Raw genomic sequence first — 25,950 nt, 5'->3', positions numbered from 1 at the left:
AACCATGTTAATGCAGTGACTGCTTTGTCATGGGGAATAACTGAATATAATGCAGAGACATCTGCCGTGACCCATGAAAAATTAGATCCCCATTCAATTTGACTAAAAGCGGCCAGTACATGTTTAGTGTCCCTCAAAAAACCAGGCATGGTGACAACAAGGGGTTGAAGTAAGGTGTCAATCCATGAACACAATCTTTCATTCAAAGAAGAGATGCCAGACACTGGGGGATAATTTTCTAAGGATTTATACTGATTTTTCCTGTCTGAATTTGTCGCACAGAAAGTTGCAGGCCAAATATGTGTGACATTTCTGCGACTTTAGCTTCTAGAGCATTTTTACAACATTATACATAGGTGCTGAATACATAAAAAGCGACTGTTCAGCGACAGACAAGTCGCATCGGCTGAAAGTAGGCCAGAATGTCAGTCCATGTTGGAGCAGGTTTAGATACAGTCTAAAGTATAGATCTCAAAGTCTGTGCACAGAATTTAGCAAGGGCCTCGCACCTTCTGATGCATCAGGTAGGTGCACAATAGCATAGCCTAACCCTCTGTACTTTGGTCTATATTGATGCGGGACATAGACAGCCAGCTGATGACCAATCCATTAGTGCAATGGATGGCTGGAAGCATTTGTCTTTGCCTTTGCAATACCACAGAAGCAATGCATGGTCAATGTACAGCAATGACACACCTGTGTGAACAGCCAGGAGACCCCCCCCCCCCCCATGTTATGTTACATAGTTACATAGTTAGTACGGTCGAAAAAAGACATATGTCCATCAAGTTCAACCAGGGAATTAAGGGGTAGGGGTGTGGCGCGATATTGGGGAAGGGATGAGATTTTATATTTCTTCATAAGCATTAATCTTATTTTGTCAATTAGGAACATTCAGCACCCACCCGCTATCAAGGCAGCTGCCTATCATGTCATGCCCTACCTGCACAGGTGTGCTGGCTACTCAAATGATCCAATTAAGGAGGCCATTTAGTCAGCAGCAGCAGAAGTCCTGTGCCTGGACGCTCCAACAGCGGCCAGACACAAGCAGAAGCAGAAGCAGCAGAAGCAGCAGCAGCACCACCTTTTGTTTTTTGGCTGCAGCAGCAGCAAGGCCCACAGGGCTGGCTAGCTGGCTAGCCAGCAAGCAGGTAGCAATGAAAGTAGGAATCTTTCTTTTTAACCCTGTAAGGGGGTGGTGCACTGTACCCGAAGATACTGCCATATCGGGTCAATGCATAGGGCGACGGAAGCAAGCTTCGAAATCGGCCCCCGTTCTCAAAAATCCATTTAATATATGGTCCCCAGATAGGGGACGTATCAGATATTAAACTGATAAGAACAGATACTACACTTGATCTTAGCCAAAAGGCCGAGAAGCGATAACCGTGAAAGGGGCGGGCCCAACAAGGTGCCCTTCATGGGCACTATCACTGCTTGCTGTCAGGGAGGCTGCCAGACAATTTTCCATGCACACTCTGGGCTGGGGGGCAGTCAACCACCAGTACACACAGCAGAACCTAAACCCATACCATTATTGCTAAGCAGCAAGACAGGGGCCCATTGCACTCCCACGGGGCCTTTTTAAATGCAATCCATAACCCGGATTTGCCAGGAACCCTTCTTACTCCTCCTACTTGCATGTGACACTGGGCTTAGGATCTGCATAGGAAACACACACACAAGCACACACCTACCTTTGTTGCCTGCAGATGCCTCCTTGGCTGTCCCCAAACGGTATCAAACCAACACCCACGGGAAGCTGTAAGCATAGAGGACATGCCTGCACCCCATTGGACTTACCTGTGTGGGTTAAACCCGGGTTATTTGACAACCTATGGCGGTGATGGTTCTGCTCAGGCAGAGCAGTGCTGATGCTCCTCATAAAGCTGTCGCTGCTGTGAAGGTTCTAGGTGACATCACAAATCCCTATGGTTACATACACAACAAAGCTGGGTTGTTGTTGTTTACACTCTGCAAGGCCTGTGGAAGTGAGTGACATCATAGCACTGTAGTTCTGAGGGTTCTAGATGGATGCAACAATCTCCTGTTGCTTCTATGAAGGCCATAATAGACGACATCACCAAACAGCTCCATAGTCACATACACAGCAAAGGAGAGATGTTGTTTACACCTAGTGATGTCAGTGGTATTGAGTGACATCACAGCACAGTGCTAAGGCTCCTGGGCCTGGACACAGCAGCGGCTGCAATATCTCAACGGAGAATACGTTTATATATATGTGTGTGTGTGCGCGTATATATATATATATATATATATATTTCTCCGCCGAAATCACTTTTAAACCCATTTCCACCTTTTTTTCCCTTCTCTTCCTCTTACTTTTTTTTCACGTTTTTTTACGTTTTTCTCCTTTTCGCCTCTTTTCTGGGCGTATTATTCTTCTTTTTCTTCTTTTTTTTCGTCTAATGCATACCCCATCAGTGCAGCAATGCTTATTCAATACCGCCAGCAGATGGAGACACTGGGGGATAATTTTCTAAGGATTTATACTGATTTTTCCTGTCTGAATTTGTCGCACAGAAAGTTGCAGGCCAAATATGTGTGACATTTCTGCGACTTTAGCTTCTAGAGCATTTTTACAACATTATACATAGGTGCTGAATACATAAAAGCGACTGTTCAGCGACAGACAAGTCGCATCGGCTGAAAGTAGGCCAGAATGTCAGTCCATGTTGGAGCAGGTTTAGATACAGTCTAAAGTATAGATCTCAAAGTCTGTGCACAGAATTTAGCAAGGGCCTCGCACCTTCTGATGCATCAGGTAGGTGCACAATAGCATAGCCTAACCCTCTGTACTTTGGTCTATATTGATGCGGGACATAGACAGCCAGCTGATGACCAATCCATTAGTGCAATGGATGGCTGGAAGCATTTGTCTTTGCCTTTGCAATACCACAGAAGCAATGCATGGTCAATGTACAGCAATGACACACCTGTGTGAACAGCCAGGAGACCCCCCCCCCCCCATGTTATGTTACATAGTTACATAGTTAGTACGGTCGAAAAAAGACATATGTCCATCAAGTTCAACCAGGGAATTAAGGGGTAGGGGTGTGGCGCGATATTGGGGAAGGGATGAGATTTTATATTTCTTCATAAGCATTAATCTTATTTTGTCAATTAGGAACATTCAGCACCCACCCGCTATCAAGGCAGCTGCCTATCATGTCATGCCCTACCTGCACAGGTGTGCTGGCTACTCAAATGATCCAATTAAGGAGGCCATTTAGTCAGCAGCAGCAGAAGTCCTGTGCCTGGACGCTCCAACAGCGGCCAGACACAAGCAGAAGCAGAAGCAGCAGAAGCAGCAGCAGCACCACCTTTTGTTTTTTGGCTGCAGCAGCAGCAAGGCCCACAGGGCTGGCTAGCTGGCTAGCTGGCTAGCCAGCAAGCAGGTAGCAATGAAAGTAGGAATCTTTCTTTTTAACCCTGTAAGGGGGTGGTGCACTGTACCCGAAGATACTGCCATATCGGGTCAATGCATAGGGCGACGGAAGCAAGCTTCGAAATCGGCCCCCGTTCTCAAAAATCCATTTAATATATGGTCCCCAGATAGGGGACGTATCAGATATTAAACTGATAAGAACAGATACTACACTTGATCTTAGCCAAAAGGCCGAGAAGCGATAACCGTGAAAGGGGCGGGCCCAACAAGGTGCCCTTCATGGGCACTATCACTGCTTGCTGTCAGGGAGGCTGCCAGACAATTTTCCATGCACACTCTGGGCTGGGGGGCAGTCAACCACCAGTACACACAGCAGAACCTAAACCCATACCATTATTGCTAAGCAGCAAGACAGGGGCCCATTGCACTCCCACGGGGCCTTTTTAAATGCAATCCATAACCCGGATTTGCCAGGAACCCTTCTTACTCCTCCTACTTGCATGTGACACTGGGCTTAGGATCTGCATAGGAAACACACACACAAGCACACACCTACCTTTGTTGCCTGCAGATGCCTCCTTGGCTGTCCCCAAACGGTATCAAACCAACACCCACGGGAAGCTGTAAGCATAGAGGACATGCCTGCACCCCATTGGACTTACCTGTGTGGGTTAAACCCGGGTTATTTGACAACCTATGGCGGTGATGGTTCTGCTCAGGCAGAGCAGTGCTGATGCTCCTCATAAAGCTGTCGCTGCTGTGAAGGTTCTAGGTGACATCACAAATCCCTATGGTTACATACACAACAAAGCTGGGTTGTTGTTGTTTACACTCTGCAAGGCCTGTGGAAGTGAGTGACATCATAGCACTGTAGTTCTGAGGGTTCTAGATGGATGCAACAATCTCCTGTTGCTTCTATGAAGGCCATAATAGACGACATCACCAAACAGCTCCATAGTCACATACACAGCAAAGGAGAGATGTTGTTTACACCTAGTGATGTCAGTGGTATTGAGTGACATCACAGCACAGTGCTAAGGCTCCTGGGCCTGGACACAGCAGCGGCTGCAATATCTCAACGGAGAATACGTTTATATATATGTGTGTGTGTGCGCGTATATATATATATATATATATATATATATATATATATATATATTTCTCCGCCGAAATCACTTTTAAACCCATTTCCACCTTTTTTTTCCCTTCTCTTCCTCTTACTTTTTTTTCACGTTTTTTTACGTTTTTCTCCTTTTCGCCTCTTTTCTGGGCGTATTATTCTTCTTTTTCTTCTTTTTTTTCGTCTAATGCATACCCCATCAGTGCAGCAATGCTTATTCAATACCGCCAGCAGATGGAGACACTGGGGGATAATTTTCTAAGGATTTATACTGATTTTTCCTGTCTGAATTTGTCGCACAGAAAGTTGCAGGCCAAATATGTGTGACATTTCTGCGACTTTAGCTTCTAGAGCATTTTTACAACATTATACATAGGTGCTGAATACATAAAAAGCGACTGTTCAGCGACAGACAAGTCGCATCGGCTGAAAGTAGGCCAGAATGTCAGTCCATGTTGGAGCAGGTTTAGATACAGTCTAAAGTATAGATCTCAAAGTCTGTGCACAGAATTTAGCAAGGGCCTCGCACCTTCTGATGCATCAGGTAGGTGCACAATAGCATAGCCTAACCCTCTGTACTTTGGTCTATATTGATGCGGGACATAGACAGCCAGCTGATGACCAATCCATTAGTGCAATGGATGGCTGGAAGCATTTGTCTTTGCCTTTGCAATACCACAGAAGCAATGCATGGTCAATGTACAGCAATGACACACCTGTGTGAACAGCCAGGAGACCCCCCCCCCCCCCCATGTTATGTTACATAGTTACATAGTTAGTACGGTCGAAAAAAGACATATGTCCATCAAGTTCAACCAGGGAATTAAGGGGTAGGGGTGTGGCGCGATATTGGGGAAGGGATGAGATTTTATATTTCTTCATAAGCATTAATCTTATTTTGTCAATTAGGAACATTCAGCACCCACCCGCTATCAAGGCAGCTGCCTATCATGTCATGCCCTACCTGCACAGGTGTGCTGGCTACTCAAATGATCCAATTAAGGAGGCCATTTAGTCAGCAGCAGCAGAAGTCCTGTGCCTGGACGCTCCAACAGCGGCCAGACACAAGCAGAAGCAGAAGCAGCAGAAGCAGCAGCAGCACCACCTTTTGTTTTTTGGCTGCAGCAGCAGCAAGGCCCACAGGGCTGGCTAGCTGGCTAGCCAGCAAGCAGGTAGCAATGAAAGTAGGAATCTTTCTTTTTAACCCTGTAAGGGGGTGGTGCACTGTACCCGAAGATACTGCCATATCGGGTCAATGCATAGGGCGACGGAAGCAAGCTTCGAAATCGGCCCCCGTTCTCAAAAATCCATTTAATATATGGTCCCCAGATAGGGGACGTATCAGATATTAAACTGATAAGAACAGATACTACACTTGATCTTAGCCAAAAGGCCGAGAAGCGATAACCGTGAAAGGGGCGGGCCCAACAAGGTGCCCTTCATGGGCACTATCACTGCTTGCTGTCAGGGAGGCTGCCAGACAATTTTCCATGCACACTCTGGGCTGGGGGGCAGTCAACCACCAGTACACACAGCAGAACCTAAACCCATACCATTATTGCTAAGCAGCAAGACAGGGGCCCATTGCACTCCCACGGGGCCTTTTTAAATGCAATCCATAACCCGGATTTGCCAGGAACCCTTCTTACTCCTCCTACTTGCATGTGACACTGGGCTTAGGATCTGCATAGGAAACACACACACAAGCACACACCTACCTTTGTTGCCTGCAGATGCCTCCTTGGCTGTCCCCAAACGGTATCAAACCAACACCCACGGGAAGCTGTAAGCATAGAGGACATGCCTGCACCCAATTGGACTTACCTGTGTGGGTTAAACCCGGGTTATTTGACAACCTATGGCGGTGATGGTTCTGCTCAGGCAGAGCAGTGCTGATGCTCCTCATAAAGCTGTCGCTGCTGTGAAGGTTCTAGGTGACATCACAAATCCCTATGGTTACATACACAACAAAGCTGGGTTGTTGTTGTTTACACTCTGCAAGGCCTGTGGAAGTGAGTGACATCATAGCACTGTAGTTCTGAGGGTTCTAGATGGATGCAACAATCTCCTGTTGCTTCTATGAAGGCCATAATAGACGACATCACCAAACAGCTCCATAGTCACATACACAGCAAAGGAGAGATGTTGTTTACACCTAGTGATGTCAGTGGTATTGAGTGACATCACAGCACAGTGCTAAGGCTCCTGGGCCTGGACACAGCAGCGGCTGCAATATCTCAACGGAGAATACGTTTATATATATGTGTGTGTGTGCGCGTATATATATATATATATATATATATTTCTCCGCCGAAATCACTTTTAAACCCATTTCCACCTTTTTTTCCCTTCTCTTCCTCTTACTTTTTTTTCACGTTTTTTTACGTTTTTCTCCTTTTCGCCTCTTTTCTGGGCGTATTATTCTTCTTTTTCTTCTTTTTTTTCGTCTAATGCATACCCCATCAGTGCAGCAATGCTTATTCAATACCGCCAGCAGATGGAGACACTGGGGGATAATTTTCTAAGGATTTATACTGATTTTTCCTGTCTGAATTTGTCGCACAGAAAGTTGCAGGCCAAATATGTGTGACATTTCTGCGACTTTAGCTTCTAGAGCATTTTTACAACATTATACATAGGTGCTGAATACATAAAAGCGACTGTTCAGCGACAGACAAGTCGCATCGGCTGAAAGTAGGCCAGAATGTCAGTCCATGTTGGAGCAGGTTTAGATACAGTCTAAAGTATAGATCTCAAAGTCTGTGCACAGAATTTAGCAAGGGCCTCGCACCTTCTGATGCATCAGGTAGGTGCACAATAGCATAGCCTAACCCTCTGTACTTTGGTCTATATTGATGCGGGACATAGACAGCCAGCTGATGACCAATCCATTAGTGCAATGGATGGCTGGAAGCATTTGTCTTTGCCTTTGCAATACCACAGAAGCAATGCATGGTCAATGTACAGCAATGACACACCTGTGTGAACAGCCAGGAGACCCCCCCCCCCCCATGTTATGTTACATAGTTACATAGTTAGTACGGTCGAAAAAAGACATATGTCCATCAAGTTCAACCAGGGAATTAAGGGGTAGGGGTGTGGCGCGATATTGGGGAAGGGATGAGATTTTATATTTCTTCATAAGCATTAATCTTATTTTGTCAATTAGGAACATTCAGCACCCACCCGCTATCAAGGCAGCTGCCTATCATGTCATGCCCTACCTGCACAGGTGTGCTGGCTACTCAAATGATCCAATTAAGGAGGCCATTTAGTCAGCAGCAGCAGAAGTCCTGTGCCTGGACGCTCCAACAGCGGCCAGACACAAGCAGAAGCAGAAGCAGCAGAAGCAGCAGCAGCACCACCTTTTGTTTTTTGGCTGCAGCAGCAGCAAGGCCCACAGGGCTGGCTAGCTGGCTAGCTGGCTAGCCAGCAAGCAGGTAGCAATGAAAGTAGGAATCTTTCTTTTTAACCCTGTAAGGGGGTGGTGCACTGTACCCGAAGATACTGCCATATCGGGTCAATGCATAGGGCGACGGAAGCAAGCTTCGAAATCGGCCCCCGTTCTCAAAAATCCATTTAATATATGGTCCCCAGATAGGGGACGTATCAGATATTAAACTGATAAGAACAGATACTACACTTGATCTTAGCCAAAAGGCCGAGAAGCGATAACCGTGAAAGGGGCGGGCCCAACAAGGTGCCCTTCATGGGCACTATCACTGCTTGCTGTCAGGGAGGCTGCCAGACAATTTTCCATGCACACTCTGGGCTGGGGGGCAGTCAACCACCAGTACACACAGCAGAACCTAAACCCATACCATTATTGCTAAGCAGCAAGACAGGGGCCCATTGCACTCCCACGGGGCCTTTTTAAATGCAATCCATAACCCGGATTTGCCAGGAACCCTTCTTACTCCTCCTACTTGCATGTGACACTGGGCTTAGGATCTGCATAGGAAACACACACACAAGCACACACCTACCTTTGTTGCCTGCAGATGCCTCCTTGGCTGTCCCCAAACGGTATCAAACCAACACCCACGGGAAGCTGTAAGCATAGAGGACATGCCTGCACCCCATTGGACTTACCTGTGTGGGTTAAACCCGGGTTATTTGACAACCTATGGCGGTGATGGTTCTGCTCAGGCAGAGCAGTGCTGATGCTCCTCATAAAGCTGTCGCTGCTGTGAAGGTTCTAGGTGACATCACAAATCCCTATGGTTACATACACAACAAAGCTGGGTTGTTGTTGTTTACACTCTGCAAGGCCTGTGGAAGTGAGTGACATCATAGCACTGTAGTTCTGAGGGTTCTAGATGGATGCAACAATCTCCTGTTGCTTCTATGAAGGCCATAATAGACGACATCACCAAACAGCTCCATAGTCACATACACAGCAAAGGAGAGATGTTGTTTACACCTAGTGATGTCAGTGGTATTGAGTGACATCACAGCACAGTGCTAAGGCTCCTGGGCCTGGACACAGCAGCGGCTGCAATATCTCAACGGAGAATACGTTTATATATATGTGTGTGTGTGCGCGTATATATATATATATATATATATATATATATATATATATATATTTCTCCGCCGAAATCACTTTTAAACCCATTTCCACCTTTTTTTTCCCTTCTCTTCCTCTTACTTTTTTTTCACGTTTTTTTACGTTTTTCTCCTTTTCGCCTCTTTTCTGGGCGTATTATTCTTCTTTTTCTTCTTTTTTTTCGTCTAATGCATACCCCATCAGTGCAGCAATGCTTATTCAATACCGCCAGCAGATGGAGACACTGGGGGATAATTTTCTAAGGATTTATACTGATTTTTCCTGTCTGAATTTGTCGCACAGAAAGTTGCAGGCCAAATATGTGTGACATTTCTGCGACTTTAGCTTCTAGAGCATTTTTACAACATTATACATAGGTGCTGAATACATAAAAAGCGACTGTTCAGCGACAGACAAGTCGCATCGGCTGAAAGTAGGCCAGAATGTCAGTCCATGTTGGAGCAGGTTTAGATACAGTCTAAAGTATAGATCTCAAAGTCTGTGCACAGAATTTAGCAAGGGCCTCGCACCTTCTGATGCATCAGGTAGGTGCACAATAGCATAGCCTAACCCTCTGTACTTTGGTCTATATTGATGCGGGACATAGACAGCCAGCTGATGACCAATCCATTAGTGCAATGGATGGCTGGAAGCATTTGTCTTTGCCTTTGCAATACCACAGAAGCAATGCATGGTCAATGTACAGCAATGACACACCTGTGTGAACAGCCAGGAGACCCCCCCCCCCCCCCATGTTATGTTACATAGTTACATAGTTAGTACGGTCGAAAAAAGACATATGTCCATCAAGTTCAACCAGGGAATTAAGGGGTAGGGGTGTGGCGCGATATTGGGGAAGGGATGAGATTTTATATTTCTTCATAAGCATTAATCTTATTTTGTCAATTAGGAACATTCAGCACCCACCCGCTATCAAGGCAGCTGCCTATCATGTCATGCCCTACCTGCACAGGTGTGCTGGCTACTCAAATGATCCAATTAAGGAGGCCATTTAGTCAGCAGCAGCAGAAGTCCTGTGCCTGGACGCTCCAACAGCGGCCAGACACAAGCAGAAGCAGAAGCAGCAGAAGCAGCAGCAGCACCACCTTTTGTTTTTTGGCTGCAGCAGCAGCAAGGCCCACAGGGCTGGCTAGCTGGCTAGCCAGCAAGCAGGTAGCAATGAAAGTAGGAATCTTTCTTTTTAACCCTGTAAGGGGGTGGTGCACTGTACCCGAAGATACTGCCATATCGGGTCAATGCATAGGGCGACGGAAGCAAGCTTCGAAATCGGCCCCCGTTCTCAAAAATCCATTTAATATATGGTCCCCAGATAGGGGACGTATCAGATATTAAACTGATAAGAACAGATACTACACTTGATCTTAGCCAAAAGGCCGAGAAGCGATAACCGTGAAAGGGGCGGGCCCAACAAGGTGCCCTTCATGGGCACTATCACTGCTTGCTGTCAGGGAGGCTGCCAGACAATTTTCCATGCACACTCTGGGCTGGGGGGCAGTCAACCACCAGTACACACAGCAGAACCTAAACCCATACCATTATTGCTAAGCAGCAAGACAGGGGCCCATTGCACTCCCACGGGGCCTTTTTAAATGCAATCCATAACCCGGATTTGCCAGGAACCCTTCTTACTCCTCCTACTTGCATGTGACACTGGGCTTAGGATCTGCATAGGAAACACACACACAAGCACACACCTACCTTTGTTGCCTGCAGATGCCTCCTTGGCTGTCCCCAAACGGTATCAAACCAACACCCACGGGAAGCTGTAAGCATAGAGGACATGCCTGCACCCAATTGGACTTACCTGTGTGGGTTAAACCCGGGTTATTTGACAACCTATGGCGGTGATGGTTCTGCTCAGGCAGAGCAGTGCTGATGCTCCTCATAAAGCTGTCGCTGCTGTGAAGGTTCTAGGTGACATCACAAATCCCTATGGTTACATACACAACAAAGCTGGGTTGTTGTTGTTTACACTCTGCAAGGCCTGTGGAAGTGAGTGACATCATAGCACTGTAGTTCTGAGGGTTCTAGATGGATGCAACAATCTCCTGTTGCTTCTATGAAGGCCATAATAGACGACATCACCAAACAGCTCCATAGTCACATACACAGCAAAGGAGAGATGTTGTTTACACCTAGTGATGTCAGTGGTATTGAGTGACATCACAGCACAGTGCTAAGGCTCCTGGGCCTGGACACAGCAGCGGCTGCAATATCTCAACGGAGAATACGTTTATATATATGTGTGTGTGTGCGCGTATATATATATATATATATATATATTTCTCCGCCGAAATCACTTTTAAACCCATTTTTTTCCCACCTTTTTTTCCCTTCTCTTCCTCTTACTTTTTTTTCACGTTTTTTTACGTTTTTCTCCTTTTCGCCTCTTTTCTGGGCGTATTATTCTTCTTTTTCTTCTTTTTTTTCGTCTAATGCATACCCCATCAGTGCAGCAATGCTTATTCAATACCGCCAGCAGATGGAGACACTGGGGGATAATTTTCTAAGGATTTATACTGATTTTTCCTGTCTGAATTTGTCGCACAGAAAGTTGCAGGCCAAATATGTGTGACATTTCTGCGACTTTAGCTTCTAGAGCATTTTTACAACATTATACATAGGTGCTGAATACATAAAAGCGACTGTTCAGCGACAGACAAGTCGCATCGGCTGAAAGTAGGCCAGAATGTCAGTCCATGTTGGAGCAGGTTTAGATACAGTCTAAAGTATAGATCTCAAAGTCTGTGCACAGAATTTAGCAAGGGCCTCGCACCTTCTGATGCATCAGGTAGGTGCACAATAGCATAGCCTAACCCTCTGTACTTTGGTCTATATTGATGCGGGACATAGACAGCCAGCTGATGACCAATCCATTAGTGCAATGGATGGCTGGAAGCATTTGTCTTTGCCTTTGCAATACCACAGAAGCAATGCATGGTCAATGTACAGCAATGACACACCTGTGTGAACAGCCAGGAGACCCCCCCCCCCCATGTTATGTTACATAGTTACATAGTTAGTACGGTCGAAAAAAGACATATGTCCATCAAGTTCAACCAGGGAATTAAGGGGTAGGGGTGTGGCGCGATATTGGGGAAGGGATGAGATTTTATATTTCTTCATAAGCATTAATCTTATTTTGTCAATTAGGAACATTCAGCACCCACCCGCTATCAAGGCAGCTGCCTATCATGTCATGCCCTACCTGCACAGGTGTGCTGGCTACTCAAATGATCCAATTAAGGAGGCCATTTAGTCAGCAGCAGCAGAAGTCCTGTGCCTGGACGCTCCAACAGCGGCCAGACACAAGCAGAAGCAGAAGCAGCAGAAGCAGCAGCAGCACCACCTTTTGTTTTTTGGCTGCAGCAGCAGCAAGGCCCACAGGGCTGGCTAGCTGGCTAGCTGGCTAGCCAGCAAGCAGGTAGCAATGAAAGTAGGAATCTTTCTTTTTAACCCTGTAAGGGGGTGGTGCACTGTACCCGAAGATACTGCCATATCGGGTCAATGCATAGGGCGACGGAAGCAAGCTTCGAAATCGGCCCCCGTTCTCAAAAATCCATTTAATATATGGTCCCCAGATAGGGGACGTATCAGATATTAAACTGATAAGAACAGATACTACACTTGATCTTAGCCAAAAGGCCGAGAAGCGATAACCGTGAAAGGGGCGGGCCCAACAAGGTGCCCTTCATGGGCACTATCACTGCTTGCTGTCAGGGAGGCTGCCAGACAATTTTCCATGCACACTCTGGGCTGGGGGGCAGTCAACCACCAGTACACACAGCAGAACCTAAACCCATACCATTATTGCTAAGCAGCAAGACAGGGGCCCATTGCACTCCCACGGGGCCTTTTTAAATGCAATCCATAACCCGGATTTGCCAGGAACCCTTCTTACTCCTCCTACTTGCATGTGACACTGGGCTTAGGATCTGCATAGGAAACACACACACAAGCACACACCTACCTTTGTTGCCTGCAGATGCCTCCTTGGCTGTCCCCAAACGGTATCAAACCAACACCCACGGGAAGCTGTAAGCATAGAGGACATGCCTGCACCCCATTGGACTTACCTGTGTGGGTTAAACCCGGGTTATTTGACAACCTATGGCGGTGATGGTTCTGCTCAGGCAGAGCAGTGCTGATGCTCCTCATAAAGCTGTCGCTGCTGTGAAGGTTCTAGGTGACATCACAAATCCCTATGGTTACATACACAACAAAGCTGGGTTGTTGTTGTTTACACTCTGCAAGGCCTGTGGAAGTGAGTGACATCATAGCACTGTAGTTCTGAGGGTTCTAGATGGATGCAACAATCTCCTGTTGCTTCTATGAAGGCCATAATAGACGACATCACCAAACAGCTCCATAGTCACATACACAGCAAAGGAGAGATGTTGTTTACACCTAGTGATGTCAGTGGTATTGAGTGACATCACAGCACAGTGCTAAGGCTCCTGGGCCTGGACACAGCAGCGGCTGCAATATCTCAACGGAGAATACGTTTATATATATGTGTGTGTGTGCGCGTATATATATATATATATATATATATATATATATATATATATATTTCTCCGCCGAAATCACTTTTAAACCCATTTCCACCTTTTTTTTCCCTTCTCTTCCTCTTACTTTTTTTTCACGTTTTTTTACGTTTTTCTCCTTTTCGCCTCTTTTCTGGGCGTATTATTCTTCTTTTTCTTCTTTTTTTTCGTCTAATGCATACCCCATCAGTGCAGCAATGCTTATTCAATACCGCCAGCAGATGGAGACACTGGGGGATAATTTTCTAAGGATTTATACTGATTTTTCCTGTCTGAATTTGTCGCACAGAAAGTTGCAGGCCAAATATGTGTGACATTTCTGCGACTTTAGCTTCTAGAGCATTTTTACAACATTATACATAGGTGCTGAATACATAAAAAGCGACTGTTCAGCGACAGACAAGTCGCATCGGCTGAAAGTAGGCCAGAATGTCAGTCCATGTTGGAGCAGGTTTAGATACAGTCTAAAGTATAGATCTCAAAGTCTGTGCACAGAATTTAGCAAGGGCCTCGCACCTTCTGATGCATCAGGTAGGTGCACAATAGCATAGCCTAACCCTCTGTACTTTGGTCTATATTGATGCGGGACATAGACAGCCAGCTGATGACCAATCCATTAGTGCAATGGATGGCTGGAAGCATTTGTCTTTGCCTTTGCAATACCACAGAAGCAATGCATGGTCAATGTACAGCAATGACACACCTGTGTGAACAGCCAGGAGACCCCCCCCCCCCCCCATGTTATGTTACATAGTTACATAGTTAGTACGGTCGAAAAAAGACATATGTCCATCAAGTTCAACCAGGGAATTAAGGGGTAGGGGTGTGGCGCGATATTGGGGAAGGGATGAGATTTTATATTTCTTCATAAGCATTAATCTTATTTTGTCAATTAGGAACATTCAGCACCCACCCGCTATCAAGGCAGCTGCCTATCATGTCATGCCCTACCTGCACAGGTGTGCTGGCTACTCAAATGATCCAATTAAGGAGGCCATTTAGTCAGCAGCAGCAGAAGTCCTGTGCCTGGACGCTCCAACAGCGGCCAGACACAAGCAGAAGCAGAAGCAGCAGAAGCAGCAGCAGCACCACCTTTTGTTTTTTGGCTGCAGCAGCAGCAAGGCCCACAGGGCTGGCTAGCTGGCTAGCCAGCAAGCAGGTAGCAATGAAAGTAGGAATCTTTCTTTTTAACCCTGTAAGGGGGTGGTGCACTGTACCCGAAGATACTGCCATATCGGGTCAATGCATAGGGCGACGGAAGCAAGCTTCGAAATCGGCCCCCGTTCTCAAAAATCCATTTAATATATGGTCCCCAGATAGGGGACGTATCAGATATTAAACTGATAAGAACAGATACTACACTTGATCTTAGCCAAAAGGCCGAGAAGCGATAACCGTGAAAGGGGCGGGCCCAACAAGGTGCCCTTCATGGGCACTATCACTGCTTGCTGTCAGGGAGGCTGCCAGACAATTTTCCATGCACACTCTGGGCTGGGGGGCAGTCAACCACCAGTACACACAGCAGAACCTAAACCCATACCATTATTGCTAAGCAGCAAGACAGGGGCCCATTGCACTCCCACGGGGCCTTTTTAAATGCAATCCATAACCCGGATTTGCCAGGAACCCTTCTTACTCCTCCTACTTGCATGTGACACTGGGCTTAGGATCTGCATAGGAAACACACACACAAGCACACACCTACCTTTGTTGCCTGCAGATGCCTCCTTGGCTGTCCCCAAACGGTATCAAACCAACACCCACGGGAAGCTGTAAGCATAGAGGACATGCCTGCACCCAATTGGACTTACCTGTGTGGGTTAAACCCGGGTTATTTGACAACCTATGGCGGTGATGGTTCTGCTCAGGCAGAGCAGTGCTGATGCTCCTCATAAAGCTGTCGCTGCTGTGAAGGTTCTAGGTGACATCACAAATCCCTATGGTTACATACACAACAAAGCTGGGTTGTTGTTGTTTACACTCTGCAAGGCCTGTGGAAGTGAGTGACATCATAGCACTGTAGTTCTGAGGGTTCTAGATGGATGCAACAATCTCCTGTTGCTTCTATGAAGGCCATAATAGACGACATCACCAAACAGCTCCATAGTCACATACACAGCAAAGGAGAGATGTTGTTTACACCTAGTGATGTCAGTGGTATTGAGTGACATCACAGCACAGTGCTAAGGCTCCTGGGCCTGGACACAGCAGCGGCTGCAATATCTCAACGGAGAATACGTTTATATATATGTGTGTGTGTGCGCGTATATATATATATATATATATATATATATATATATATATATATTTCTCCGCCGAAATCACTTTTAAACCCATTTCCACCTTTTTTTCCCTTCTCTTCCTCTTACTTTTTTTTCACGTTTTTTTACGTTTTTCTCCTTTTCGCCTCTTTTCTGGGCGTATTATTCTTCTTTTTCTTCTTTTTTTTCGTCTAATGCATACCCCATCAGTGCAGCAATGCTTATTCAATACCGCCAGCAGATGGAGACACTGGGGGATAATTTTCTAAGGATTTATACTGATTTTTCCTGTCTGAATTTGTCGCACAGAAAGTTGCAGGCCAAATATGTGTGACATTTCTGCGACTTTAGCTTCTAGAGCATTTTTACAACATTATACATAGGTGCTGAATACATAAAAAGCGACTGTTCAGCGACAGACAAGTCGCATCGGCTGAAAGTAGGCCAGAATGTCAGTCCATGTTGGAGCAGGTTTAGATACAGTCTAAAGTATAGATCTCAAAGTCTGTGCACAGAATTTAGCAAGGGCCTCGCACCTTCTGATGCATCAGGTAGGTGCACAATAGCATAGCCTAACCCTCTGTACTTTGGTCTATATTGATGCGGGACATAGACAGCCAGCTGATGACCAATCCATTAGTGCAATGGATGGCTGGAAGCATTTGTCTTTGCCTTTGCAATACCACAGAAGCAATGCATGGTCAATGTACAGCAATGACACACCTGTGTGAACAGCCAGGAGACCCCCCCCCCCCCCATGTTATGTTACATAGTTACATAGTTAGTACGGTCGAAAAAAGACATATGTCCATCAAGTTCAACCAGGGAATTAAGGGGTAGGGGTGTGGCGCGATATTGGGGAAGGGATGAGATTTTATATTTCTTCATAAGCATTAATCTTATTTTGTCAATTAGGAACATTCAGCACCCACCCGCTATCAAGGCAGCTGCCTATCATGTCATGCCCTACCTGCACAGGTGTGCTGGCTACTCAAATGATCCAATTAAGGAGGCCATTTAGTCAGCAGCAGCAGAAGTCCTGTGCCTGGACGCTCCAACAGCGGCCAGACACAAGCAGAAGCAGAAGCAGCAGAAGCAGCAGCAGCACCACCTTTTGTTTTTTGGCTGCAGCAGCAGCAAGGCCCACAGGGCTGGCTAGCTGGCTAGCCAGCAAGCAGGTAGCAATGAAAGTAGGAATCTTTCTTTTTAACCCTGTAAGGGGGTGGTGCACTGTACCCGAAGATACTGCCATATCGGGTCAATGCATAGGGCGACGGAAGCAAGCTTCGAAATCGGCCCCCGTTCTCAAAAATCCATTTAATATATGGTCCCCAGATAGGGGACGTATCAGATATTAAACTGATAAGAACAGATACTACACTTGATCTTAGCCAAAAGGCCGAGAAGCGATAACCGTGAAAGGGGCGGGCCCAACAAGGTGCCCTTCATGGGCACTATCACTGCTTGCTGTCAGGGAGGCTGCCAGACAATTTTCCATGCACACTCTGGGCTGGGGGGCAGTCAACCACCAGTACACACAGCAGAACCTAAACCCATACCATTATTGCTAAGCAGCAAGACAGGGGCCCATTGCACTCCCACGGGGCCTTTTTAAATGCAATCCATAACCCGGATTTGCCAGGAACCCTTCTTACTCCTCCTACTTGCATGTGACACTGGGCTTAGGATCTGCATAGGAAACACACACACAAGCACACACCTACCTTTGTTGCCTGCAGATGCCTCCTTGGCTGTCCCCAAACGGTATCAAACCAACACCCACGGGAAGCTGTAAGCATAGAGGACATGCCTGCACCCCATTGGACTTACCTGTGTGGGTTAAACCCGGGTTATTTGACAACCTATGGCGGTGATGGTTCTGCTCAGGCAGAGCAGTGCTGATGCTCCTCATAAAGCTGTCGCTGCTGTGAAGGTTCTAGGTGACATCACAAATCCCTATGGTTACATACACAACAAAGCTGGGTTGTTGTTGTTTACACTCTGCAAGGCCTGTGGAAGTGAGTGACATCATAGCACTGTAGTTCTGAGGGTTCTAGATGGATGCAACAATCTCCTGTTGCTTCTATGAAGGCCATAATAGACGACATCACCAAACAGCTCCATAGTCACATACACAGCAAAGGAGAGATGTTGTTTACACCTAGTGATGTCAGTGGTATTGAGTGACATCACAGCACAGTGCTAAGGCTCCTGGGCCTGGACACAGCAGCGGCTGCAATATCTCAACGGAGAATACGTTTATATATATGTGTGTGTGTGCGCGTATATATATATATATATATATATATATATATATATATATATATTTCTCCGCCGAAATCACTTTTAAACCCATTTCCACCTTTTTTTTCCCTTCTCTTCCTCTTACTTTTTTTTCACGTTTTTTTACGTTTTTCTCCTTTTCGCCTCTTTTCTGGGCGTATTATTCTTCTTTTTCTTCTTTTTTTTCGTCTAATGCATACCCCATCAGTGCAGCAATGCTTATTCAATACCGCCAGCAGATGGAGACACTGGGGGATAATTTTCTAAGGATTTATACTGATTTTTCCTGTCTGAATTTGTCGCACAGAAAGTTGCAGGCCAAATATGTGTGACATTTCTGCGACTTTAGCTTCTAGAGCATTTTTACAACATTATACATAGGTGCTGAATACATAAAAAGCGACTGTTCAGCGACAGACAAGTCGCATCGGCTGAAAGTAGGCCAGAATGTCAGTCCATGTTGGAGCAGGTTTAGATACAGTCTAAAGTATAGATCTCAAAGTCTGTGCACAGAATTTAGCAAGGGCCTCGCACCTTCTGATGCATCAGGTAGGTGCACAATAGCATAGCCTAACCCTCTGTACTTTGGTCTATATTGATGCGGGACATAGACAGCCAGCTGATGACCAATCCATTAGTGCAATGGATGGCTGGAAGCATTTGTCTTTGCCTTTGCAATACCACAGAAGCAATGCATGGTCAATGTACAGCAATGACACACCTGTGTGAACAGCCAGGAGACCCCCCCCCCCCCCATGTTATGTTACATAGTTACATAGTTAGTACGGTCGAAAAAAGACATATGTCCATCAAGTTCAACCAGGGAATTAAGGGGTAGGGGTGTGGCGCGATATTGGGGAAGGGATGAGATTTTATATTTCTTCATAAGCATTAATCTTATTTTGTCAATTAGGAACATTCAGCACCCACCCGCTATCAAGGCAGCTGCCTATCATGTCATGCCCTACCTGCACAGGTGTGCTGGCTACTCAAATGATCCAATTAAGGAGGCCATTTAGTCAGCAGCAGCAGAAGTCCTGTGCCTGGACGCTCCAACAGCGGCCAGACACAAGCAGAAGCAGAAGCAGCAGAAGCAGCAGCAGCACCACCTTTTGTTTTTTGGCTGCAGCAGCAGCAAGGCCCACAGGGCTGGCTAGCTGGCTAGCCAGCAAGCAGGTAGCAATGAAAGTAGGAATCTTTCTTTTTAACCCTGTAAGGGGGTGGTGCACTGTACCCGAAGATACTGCCATATCGGGTCAATGCATAGGGCGACGGAAGCAAGCTTCGAAATCGGCCCCCGTTCTCAAAAATCCATTTAATATATGGTCCCCAGATAGGGGACGTATCAGATATTAAACTGATAAGAACAGATACTACACTTGATCTTAGCCAAAAGGCCGAGAAGCGATAACCGTGAAAGGGGCGGGCCCAACAAGGTGCCCTTCATGGGCACTATCACTGCTTGCTGTCAGGGAGGCTGCCAGACAATTTTCCATGCACACTCTGGGCTGGGGGGCAGTCAACCACCAGTACACACAGCAGAACCTAAACCCATACCATTATTGCTAAGCAGCAAGACAGGGGCCCATTGCACTCCCACGGGGCCTTTTTAAATGCAATCCATAACCCGGATTTGCCAGGAACCCTTCTTACTCCTCCTACTTGCATGTGACACTGGGCTTAGGATCTGCATAGGAAACACACACACAAGCACACACCTACCTTTGTTGCCTGCAGATGCCTCCTTGGCTGTCCCCAAACGGTATCAAACCAACACCCACGGGAAGCTGTAAGCATAGAGGACATGCCTGCACCCAATTGGACTTACCTGTGTGGGTTAAACCCGGGTTATTTGACAACCTATGGCGGTGATGGTTCTGCTCAGGCAGAGCAGTGCTGATGCTCCTCATAAAGCTGTCGCTGCTGTGAAGGTTCTAGGTGACATCACAAATCCCTATGGTTACATACACAACAAAGCTGGGTTGTTGTTGTTTACACTCTGCAAGGCCTGTGGAAGTGAGTGACATCATAGCACTGTAGTTCTGAGGGTTCTAGATGGATGCAACAATCTCCTGTTGCTTCTATGAAGGCCATAATAGACGACATCACCAAACAGCTCCATAGTCACATACACAGCAAAGGAGAGATGTTGTTTACACCTAGTGATGTCAGTGGTATTGAGTGACATCACAGCACAGTGCTAAGGCTCCTGGGCCTGGACACAGCAGCGGCTGCAATATCTCAACGGAGAATACGTTTATATATATGTGTGTGTGTGCGCGTATATATATATATATATATATATATATATATATATATATATTTCTCCGCCGAAATCACTTTTAAACCCATTTCCACCTTTTTTTCCCTTCTCTTCCTCTTACTTTTTTTTCACGTTTTTTTACGTTTTTCTCCTTTTCGCCTCTTTTCTGGGCGTATTATTCTTCTTTTTCTTCTTTTTTTTCGTCTAATGCATACCCCATCAGTGCAGCAATGCTTATTCAATACCGCCAGCAGATGGAGACACTGGGGGATAATTTTCTAAGGATTTATACTGATTTTTCCTGTCTGAATTTGTCGCACAGAAAGTTGCAGGCCAAATATGTGTGACATTTCTGCGACTTTAGCTTCTAGAGCATTTTTACAACATTATACATAGGTGCTGAATACATAAAAAGCGACTGTTCAGCGACAGACAAGTCGCATCGGCTGAAAGTAGGCCAGAATGTCAGTCCATGTTGGAGCAGGTTTAGATACAGTCTAAAGTATAGATCTCAAAGTCTGTGCACAGAATTTAGCAAGGGCCTCGCACCTTCTGATGCATCAGGTAGGTGCACAATAGCATAGCCTAACCCTCTGTACTTTGGTCTATATTGATGCGGGACATAGACAGCCAGCTGATGACCAATCCATTAGTGCAATGGATGGCTGGAAGCATTTGTCTTTGCCTTTGCAATACCACAGAAGCAATGCATGGTCAATGTACAGCAATGACACACCTGTGTGAACAGCCAGGAGACCCCCCCCCCCCCCCATGTTATGTTACATAGTTACATAGTTAGTACGGTCGAAAAAAGACATATGTCCATCAAGTTCAACCAGGGAATTAAGGGGTAGGGGTGTGGCGCGATATTGGGGAAGGGATGAGATTTTATATTTCTTCATAAGCATTAATCTTATTTTGTCAATTAGGAACATTCAGCACCCACCCGCTATCAAGGCAGCTGCCTATCATGTCATGCCCTACCTGCACAGGTGTGCTGGCTACTCAAATGATCCAATTAAGGAGGCCATTTAGTCAGCAGCAGCAGAAGTCCTGTGCCTGGACGCTCCAACAGCGGCCAGACACAAGCAGAAGCAGAAGCAGCAGAAGCAGCAGCAGCACCACCTTTTGTTTTTTGGCTGCAGCAGCAGCAAGGCCCACAGGGCTGGCTAGCTGGCTAGCCAGCAAGCAGGTAGCAATGAAAGTAGGAATCTTTCTTTTTAACCCTGTAAGGGGGTGGTGCACTGTACCCGAAGATACTGCCATATCGGGTCAATGCATAGGGCGACGGAAGCAAGCTTCGAAATCGGCCCCCGTTCTCAAAAATCCATTTAATATATGGTCCCCAGATAGGGGACGTATCAGATATTAAACTGATAAGAACAGATTTTTTTTTTAAGTTAACCCTCAGAACTCCATCAGAGCTCTAAGTTCTTATTTGAGCTTGATTTTTTTTGTTCATCATCAGGAAAACCCGTTTTTCTTTATTTCTTTATCTTTTTTAACAATAAAATAAACCATATTTAAAACATAAAAAAAATATTTAACCAAAACTAACCATGCAATATTTCACCAAAGAGGATTACCAAAAGGTCATTCCTCTTCTCCATGCAAAAACCATCAAGAACTCTAGGAAACCACAAGTTATTGCACCTCTCTGCATCTCACTTTTAGCTGGAACCGCCAGCCATGCCGGAACTTTGTATGTTTCCACAAATCTATCCACATCTGCGTGAAACGAACGATAAACTTTATCCCTTGCTTCATTTATTTTGTATCCCAATCTTTCTTTTAGACTACCCAAATCCTTGTCAAAGGCCTTTTTCTCTTTATTTGTCACACTCTCGAAAACAACATCAAGAGAGCCTCCATACCTTACCGGTATAAATTCATCTTCTTCATTTTCTTTCCTTTTCTTCTCCTCCACCACTTTTCTAGTTGGAGCTTCTTCCCCTTCCGGTTCTTCACTCACTTCAATTGCCTCCTCTCTATTTCTTTTCATACCCTCCTTCTTCTTCTTCTTCCTCTTAGGACACGTGCCTACCAGATGCCCCTCATCACCACATAGGTGGCATTTTTTCTTTTCTTTACATGCTTCTGGTTCATGGCCTTCTCCTTGACATTTATAGCACCACAAGATGTCGCAGAAATCTTTCCTATGCCCGTACTTCTTACACTTTCGACAAAAGTCGTCCATGCCAGAAAAGAACAGGTCCCCATTTACTGTACCAATCTTAAAACGACCAGGCGGATACATTAGCCTTCCATCAGGTGCTTTCTGAAACTTCACTTGAAATTTCCACTTCGTCGTCCAAAGACCGAATTGATTATATATCTTGCCTTTTGGCTTCACCTCCTCACAGAATCTGGAAAGGAACAAAACAATCTCCTCTTCTGGAATATACGGACTGTACATCCTTACAGTTAGAAGTCTTTCCTGCGTCGGAAAATGGGGAGTAATCTCTACCCCTCCCAATACAGGGTGCGACTTCCACAGCAATGCTTTATTGCAGAACATACCACAGTCCTCCTCCGAAACCAGAACCACGTCATAGATACCACTTCTTGGAAATTCCAGCATGGATAATATATGTTCCTTCTTCAGCTCAAAGAGCTTGAACAAAATCTCTTCCACTACGAAAAATAAGCCTCTCTCCTTCTTCTCAGGGTCCAAAAGAGTAACACGAACTCCATTTCGTAGTCTGGCGTAGCTAGGTACACCTATAGCAGGATCTTCTGTCTTGCCAGCCTCCTCCATCGCAGAACAAAACACCTCCCCTACTGCAAGCAGGTAGGTGGTGATCGCTTCTCGTTGCCCGGGGACTAAGCCGCTACCCTGATGTCAGCAAGGGGGTTTAGTCCCACCAAAAGGTGGAACGATCCCCCAGGGAAAAGGAGCGGGTACCCCGGGCACCTTCCAGCCAGATCAAGCAAGCAAATACTACACTTGATCTTAGCCAAAAGGCCGAGAAGCGATAACCGTGAAAGGGGCGGGCCCAACAAGGTGCCCTTCATGGGCACTATCACTGCTTGCTGTCAGGGAGGCTGCCAGACAATTTTCCATGCACACTCTGGGCTGGGGGGCAGTCAACCACCAGTACACATGTTACGCCGAGCGCTCCGGGTCCCCGCTCCTCCCCGGAGCGCTCGCTTCACTCTCCCCGCGGCAGCGCTCCGGTCACGTCCTCTGACCCGGGGCGCTGCGATTCCGCTGCCAGCCGGGATGCGATTCGCGATGCGGGTAGCGCCCGCTCGCGATGTGCACCCCGGCTCCCCTACCTGACTCGCTCTCCGTCTGTTCTGTCCCGGCGCGCGCGGCCCCGCTCCCTAGGGCGCGCGCGCGCCGGGTCCCTGCGATTTAAAGGGCCACTGCGCCGCTGATTGGCGCAGTGGTTCCAATTAGTTTGTTCACCTGTGCACTTCCCTATATCACCTCACTTCCCCTGCACTCCCTTGCCGGATCTTGTTGCCTTAGTGCCAGTGAAAGCGTTCCTTGTGTGTTCCTTGCCTGTGTTTCCAGACCTTCTGCCGTTGCCCCTGACTACGATCCTTGCTGCCTGCCCCGACCTTCTGCTACGTCTGACCTTGCTTCTGCCTACTCCCTTGTACCGCGCCTATCTTCAGCAGCCAGAGAGGTGAGCCGTTGCTAGTGGATACGACCTGGTCACTACCGCCGCAGCAAGACCATCCCGCTTTGCGGCGGGCTCTGGTGAAAACCAGTAGTGGCTTAGAACCGGTCCACTAGCACGGTCCACGCCAATCCCTCTCTGGCACAGAGGATCCACTACCTGCCAGCCGGCATCGTGACAGTAGATCCGGCCATGGATCCCGCTGAAGTTCCTCTGCCAGTTGTCGCTGACCTCACCACGGTGGTCGCCCAGCAGTCACAACAGATAGCGCAACAAGGCCAACAGCTGTCTCAACTGACCGTTATGCTACAACAGTTACTACCACAGCTTCAGCAGTCATCTCCTCCGCCAGCTCCTGCACCTCCTCCGCAGCGAGTGGCCGCTCCTGGGATACGCTTATCCTTGCCGGATAAATTTGATGGGGACTCTAAGTTTTGCCGTGGCTTTCTTTCCCAATGTTCCCTGCATCTGGAGATGATGTCGGACCTGTTTCCCACTGAAAGGTCTAAGGTGGCTTTCGTAGTCAGCCTTCTGTCCGGAAAAGCCCTGTCATGGGCCACACCGCTCTGGGACCGCAATGACCCCGTCACTGCCTCTGTACACTCCTTCTTCTCGGAAATCCGAAGTGTCTTTGAGGAACCTGCCCGAGCCTCTTCTGCTGAGACTGCCCTGTTGAACCTGGTCCAGGGTAATTCTTCCGTTGGCGAGTATGCCGTACAATTCCGTACTCTTGCTTCAGAATTGTCCTGGAATAATGAGGCCCTCTGCGCGACCTTCAAAAAAGGCCTATCCAGCAACATTAAAGATGTTCTGGCCGCACGAGAAATTCCTGCTAATCTACATGAACTTATTCACCTAGCCACTCGCATTGACATGCGTTTTTCCGAAAGGCGTCAGGAACTCCGCCAAGATATGGACTCTGTTCGCACGAGGCGTTTCTTCTCCTCGGCTCCTCTCTCCTCTGGTCCCCTGCAATCTGTTCCTGTGCCTCCCGCCGTGGAGGCTATGCAGGTCGACCGGTCTCGCCTGACACCTCAAGAGAGGACACGACGCCGTATGGAGAACCTCTGCCTGTACTGTGCTAGTACCGAACACTTCCTGAGAGATTGTCCTATCCGTCCTCCCCGCCTGGAAAGACGTACGCTGACTCCGCACAAAGGTGAAACAGTCCTTGATGTCTACTCTGCTTCTCCACGTCTTACTGTGCCTGTGCGGATGTCTGCCTCTGCCTTCTCCTTCTCTACAGTGGCCTTCTTGGACTCTGGATCTGCAGGAAATTTTATTTTGGCCTCTCTCGTCAACAGGTTCAACATCCCGGTGACCAGTCTCGCCAGACCCCTCTACATCAATTGTGTAAATAATGAAAGATTGGACTGTACCATACGTTTCCGCACGGAGCCCCTTCTTATGAGCATCGGATCTCATCATGAGAGGATTGAACTTTTGGTCCTCCCCAATTGCACCTCGGAAATTCTCCTTGGACTTCCCTGGCTTCAACTTCATTCCCCTACCCTGGATTGGTCCACTGGGGAGATCAAGAGTTGGGGGTCCTCTTGTTCCAAGAACTGTCTAAAACCGGTTCCCAGTAACCCTTGCCGTAACTCTGTGGTTCCTCCAGTAACCGGTCTCCCTAAGGCCTATATGGACTTCGCGGATGTTTTCTGCAAAAAACAAGCTGAGACTCTACCTCCTCACAGGCCTTATGATTGCCCTATCGACCTCCTCCCGGGCACTACTCCACCCCGGGGCAGAATTTATCCTCTCTCTGCCCCAGAGACTCTTGCCATGTCCGAATACGTCCAGGAGAATCTAAAAAAGGGCTTTATCCGTAAATCCTCCTCTCCTGCCGGAGCCGGATTTTTCTTTGT

The 25,950-nt window shown here is 46.9% G+C and overlaps 10 non-coding genes and 1 pseudogene across 10 annotated transcripts; all 11 read right to left on the bottom strand.

The window, feature by feature from the left end:
- Nucleotides 1-1,193: 1,193 nt before the first annotated feature.
- LOC130313830 (U2 spliceosomal RNA) lies at nucleotides 1,194-1,384 on the bottom strand. Its single transcript, XR_008861683.1, has one exon. It is a non-coding gene; the product is annotated as a U2 spliceosomal RNA (small nuclear RNA).
- A 2,077-nt stretch (nucleotides 1,385-3,461) lies between these two features.
- LOC130313829 (U2 spliceosomal RNA) lies at nucleotides 3,462-3,652 on the bottom strand. The gene has a single exon (XR_008861682.1). It is a non-coding gene; the product is annotated as a U2 spliceosomal RNA (small nuclear RNA).
- A 2,091-nt stretch (nucleotides 3,653-5,743) lies between these two features.
- LOC130313828 (U2 spliceosomal RNA) lies at nucleotides 5,744-5,934 on the bottom strand. The gene has a single exon (XR_008861681.1). It is a non-coding gene; the product is annotated as a U2 spliceosomal RNA (small nuclear RNA).
- Nucleotides 5,935-8,011: 2,077 nt separating this feature from the next.
- On the bottom strand, nucleotides 8,012-8,202 carry LOC130313827 (U2 spliceosomal RNA). Its single transcript, XR_008861680.1, has one exon. It is a non-coding gene; the product is annotated as a U2 spliceosomal RNA (small nuclear RNA).
- Nucleotides 8,203-10,293: 2,091 nt separating this feature from the next.
- LOC130313825 (U2 spliceosomal RNA) lies at nucleotides 10,294-10,484 on the bottom strand. The gene has a single exon (XR_008861679.1). It is a non-coding gene; the product is annotated as a U2 spliceosomal RNA (small nuclear RNA).
- Nucleotides 10,485-12,565: 2,081 nt separating this feature from the next.
- LOC130313853 (U2 spliceosomal RNA) lies at nucleotides 12,566-12,756 on the bottom strand. Its single transcript, XR_008861702.1, has one exon. It is a non-coding gene; the product is annotated as a U2 spliceosomal RNA (small nuclear RNA).
- A 2,091-nt stretch (nucleotides 12,757-14,847) lies between these two features.
- Nucleotides 14,848-15,038, bottom strand: LOC130313852 (U2 spliceosomal RNA). Its single transcript, XR_008861701.1, has one exon. It is a non-coding gene; the product is annotated as a U2 spliceosomal RNA (small nuclear RNA).
- Nucleotides 15,039-17,127: 2,089 nt separating this feature from the next.
- Nucleotides 17,128-17,318, bottom strand: LOC130313849 (U2 spliceosomal RNA). The gene has a single exon (XR_008861700.1). It is a non-coding gene; the product is annotated as a U2 spliceosomal RNA (small nuclear RNA).
- Nucleotides 17,319-19,408: 2,090 nt separating this feature from the next.
- On the bottom strand, nucleotides 19,409-19,599 carry LOC130313836 (U2 spliceosomal RNA). The gene has a single exon (XR_008861689.1). It is a non-coding gene; the product is annotated as a U2 spliceosomal RNA (small nuclear RNA).
- Nucleotides 19,600-21,687: 2,088 nt separating this feature from the next.
- LOC130313845 (U2 spliceosomal RNA) lies at nucleotides 21,688-21,872 on the bottom strand. Its single transcript, XR_008861697.1, has one exon. It is a non-coding gene; the product is annotated as a U2 spliceosomal RNA (small nuclear RNA).
- Nucleotides 21,873-23,319: 1,447 nt separating this feature from the next.
- LOC130313851 (U2 spliceosomal RNA) lies at nucleotides 23,320-23,430 on the bottom strand (annotated as a pseudogene).
- Nucleotides 23,431-25,950: the final 2,520 nt, after the last annotated feature.

The sequence above is a fragment of the Hyla sarda genome, unplaced genomic scaffold, assembly GCF_029499605.1.
Source record: "Hyla sarda isolate aHylSar1 unplaced genomic scaffold, aHylSar1.hap1 scaffold_1785, whole genome shotgun sequence".
NCBI lineage: Eukaryota > Metazoa > Chordata > Amphibia > Anura > Hylidae > Hyla > Hyla sarda.
This window is presented reverse-complemented; position numbering and strand designations above follow the sequence as displayed.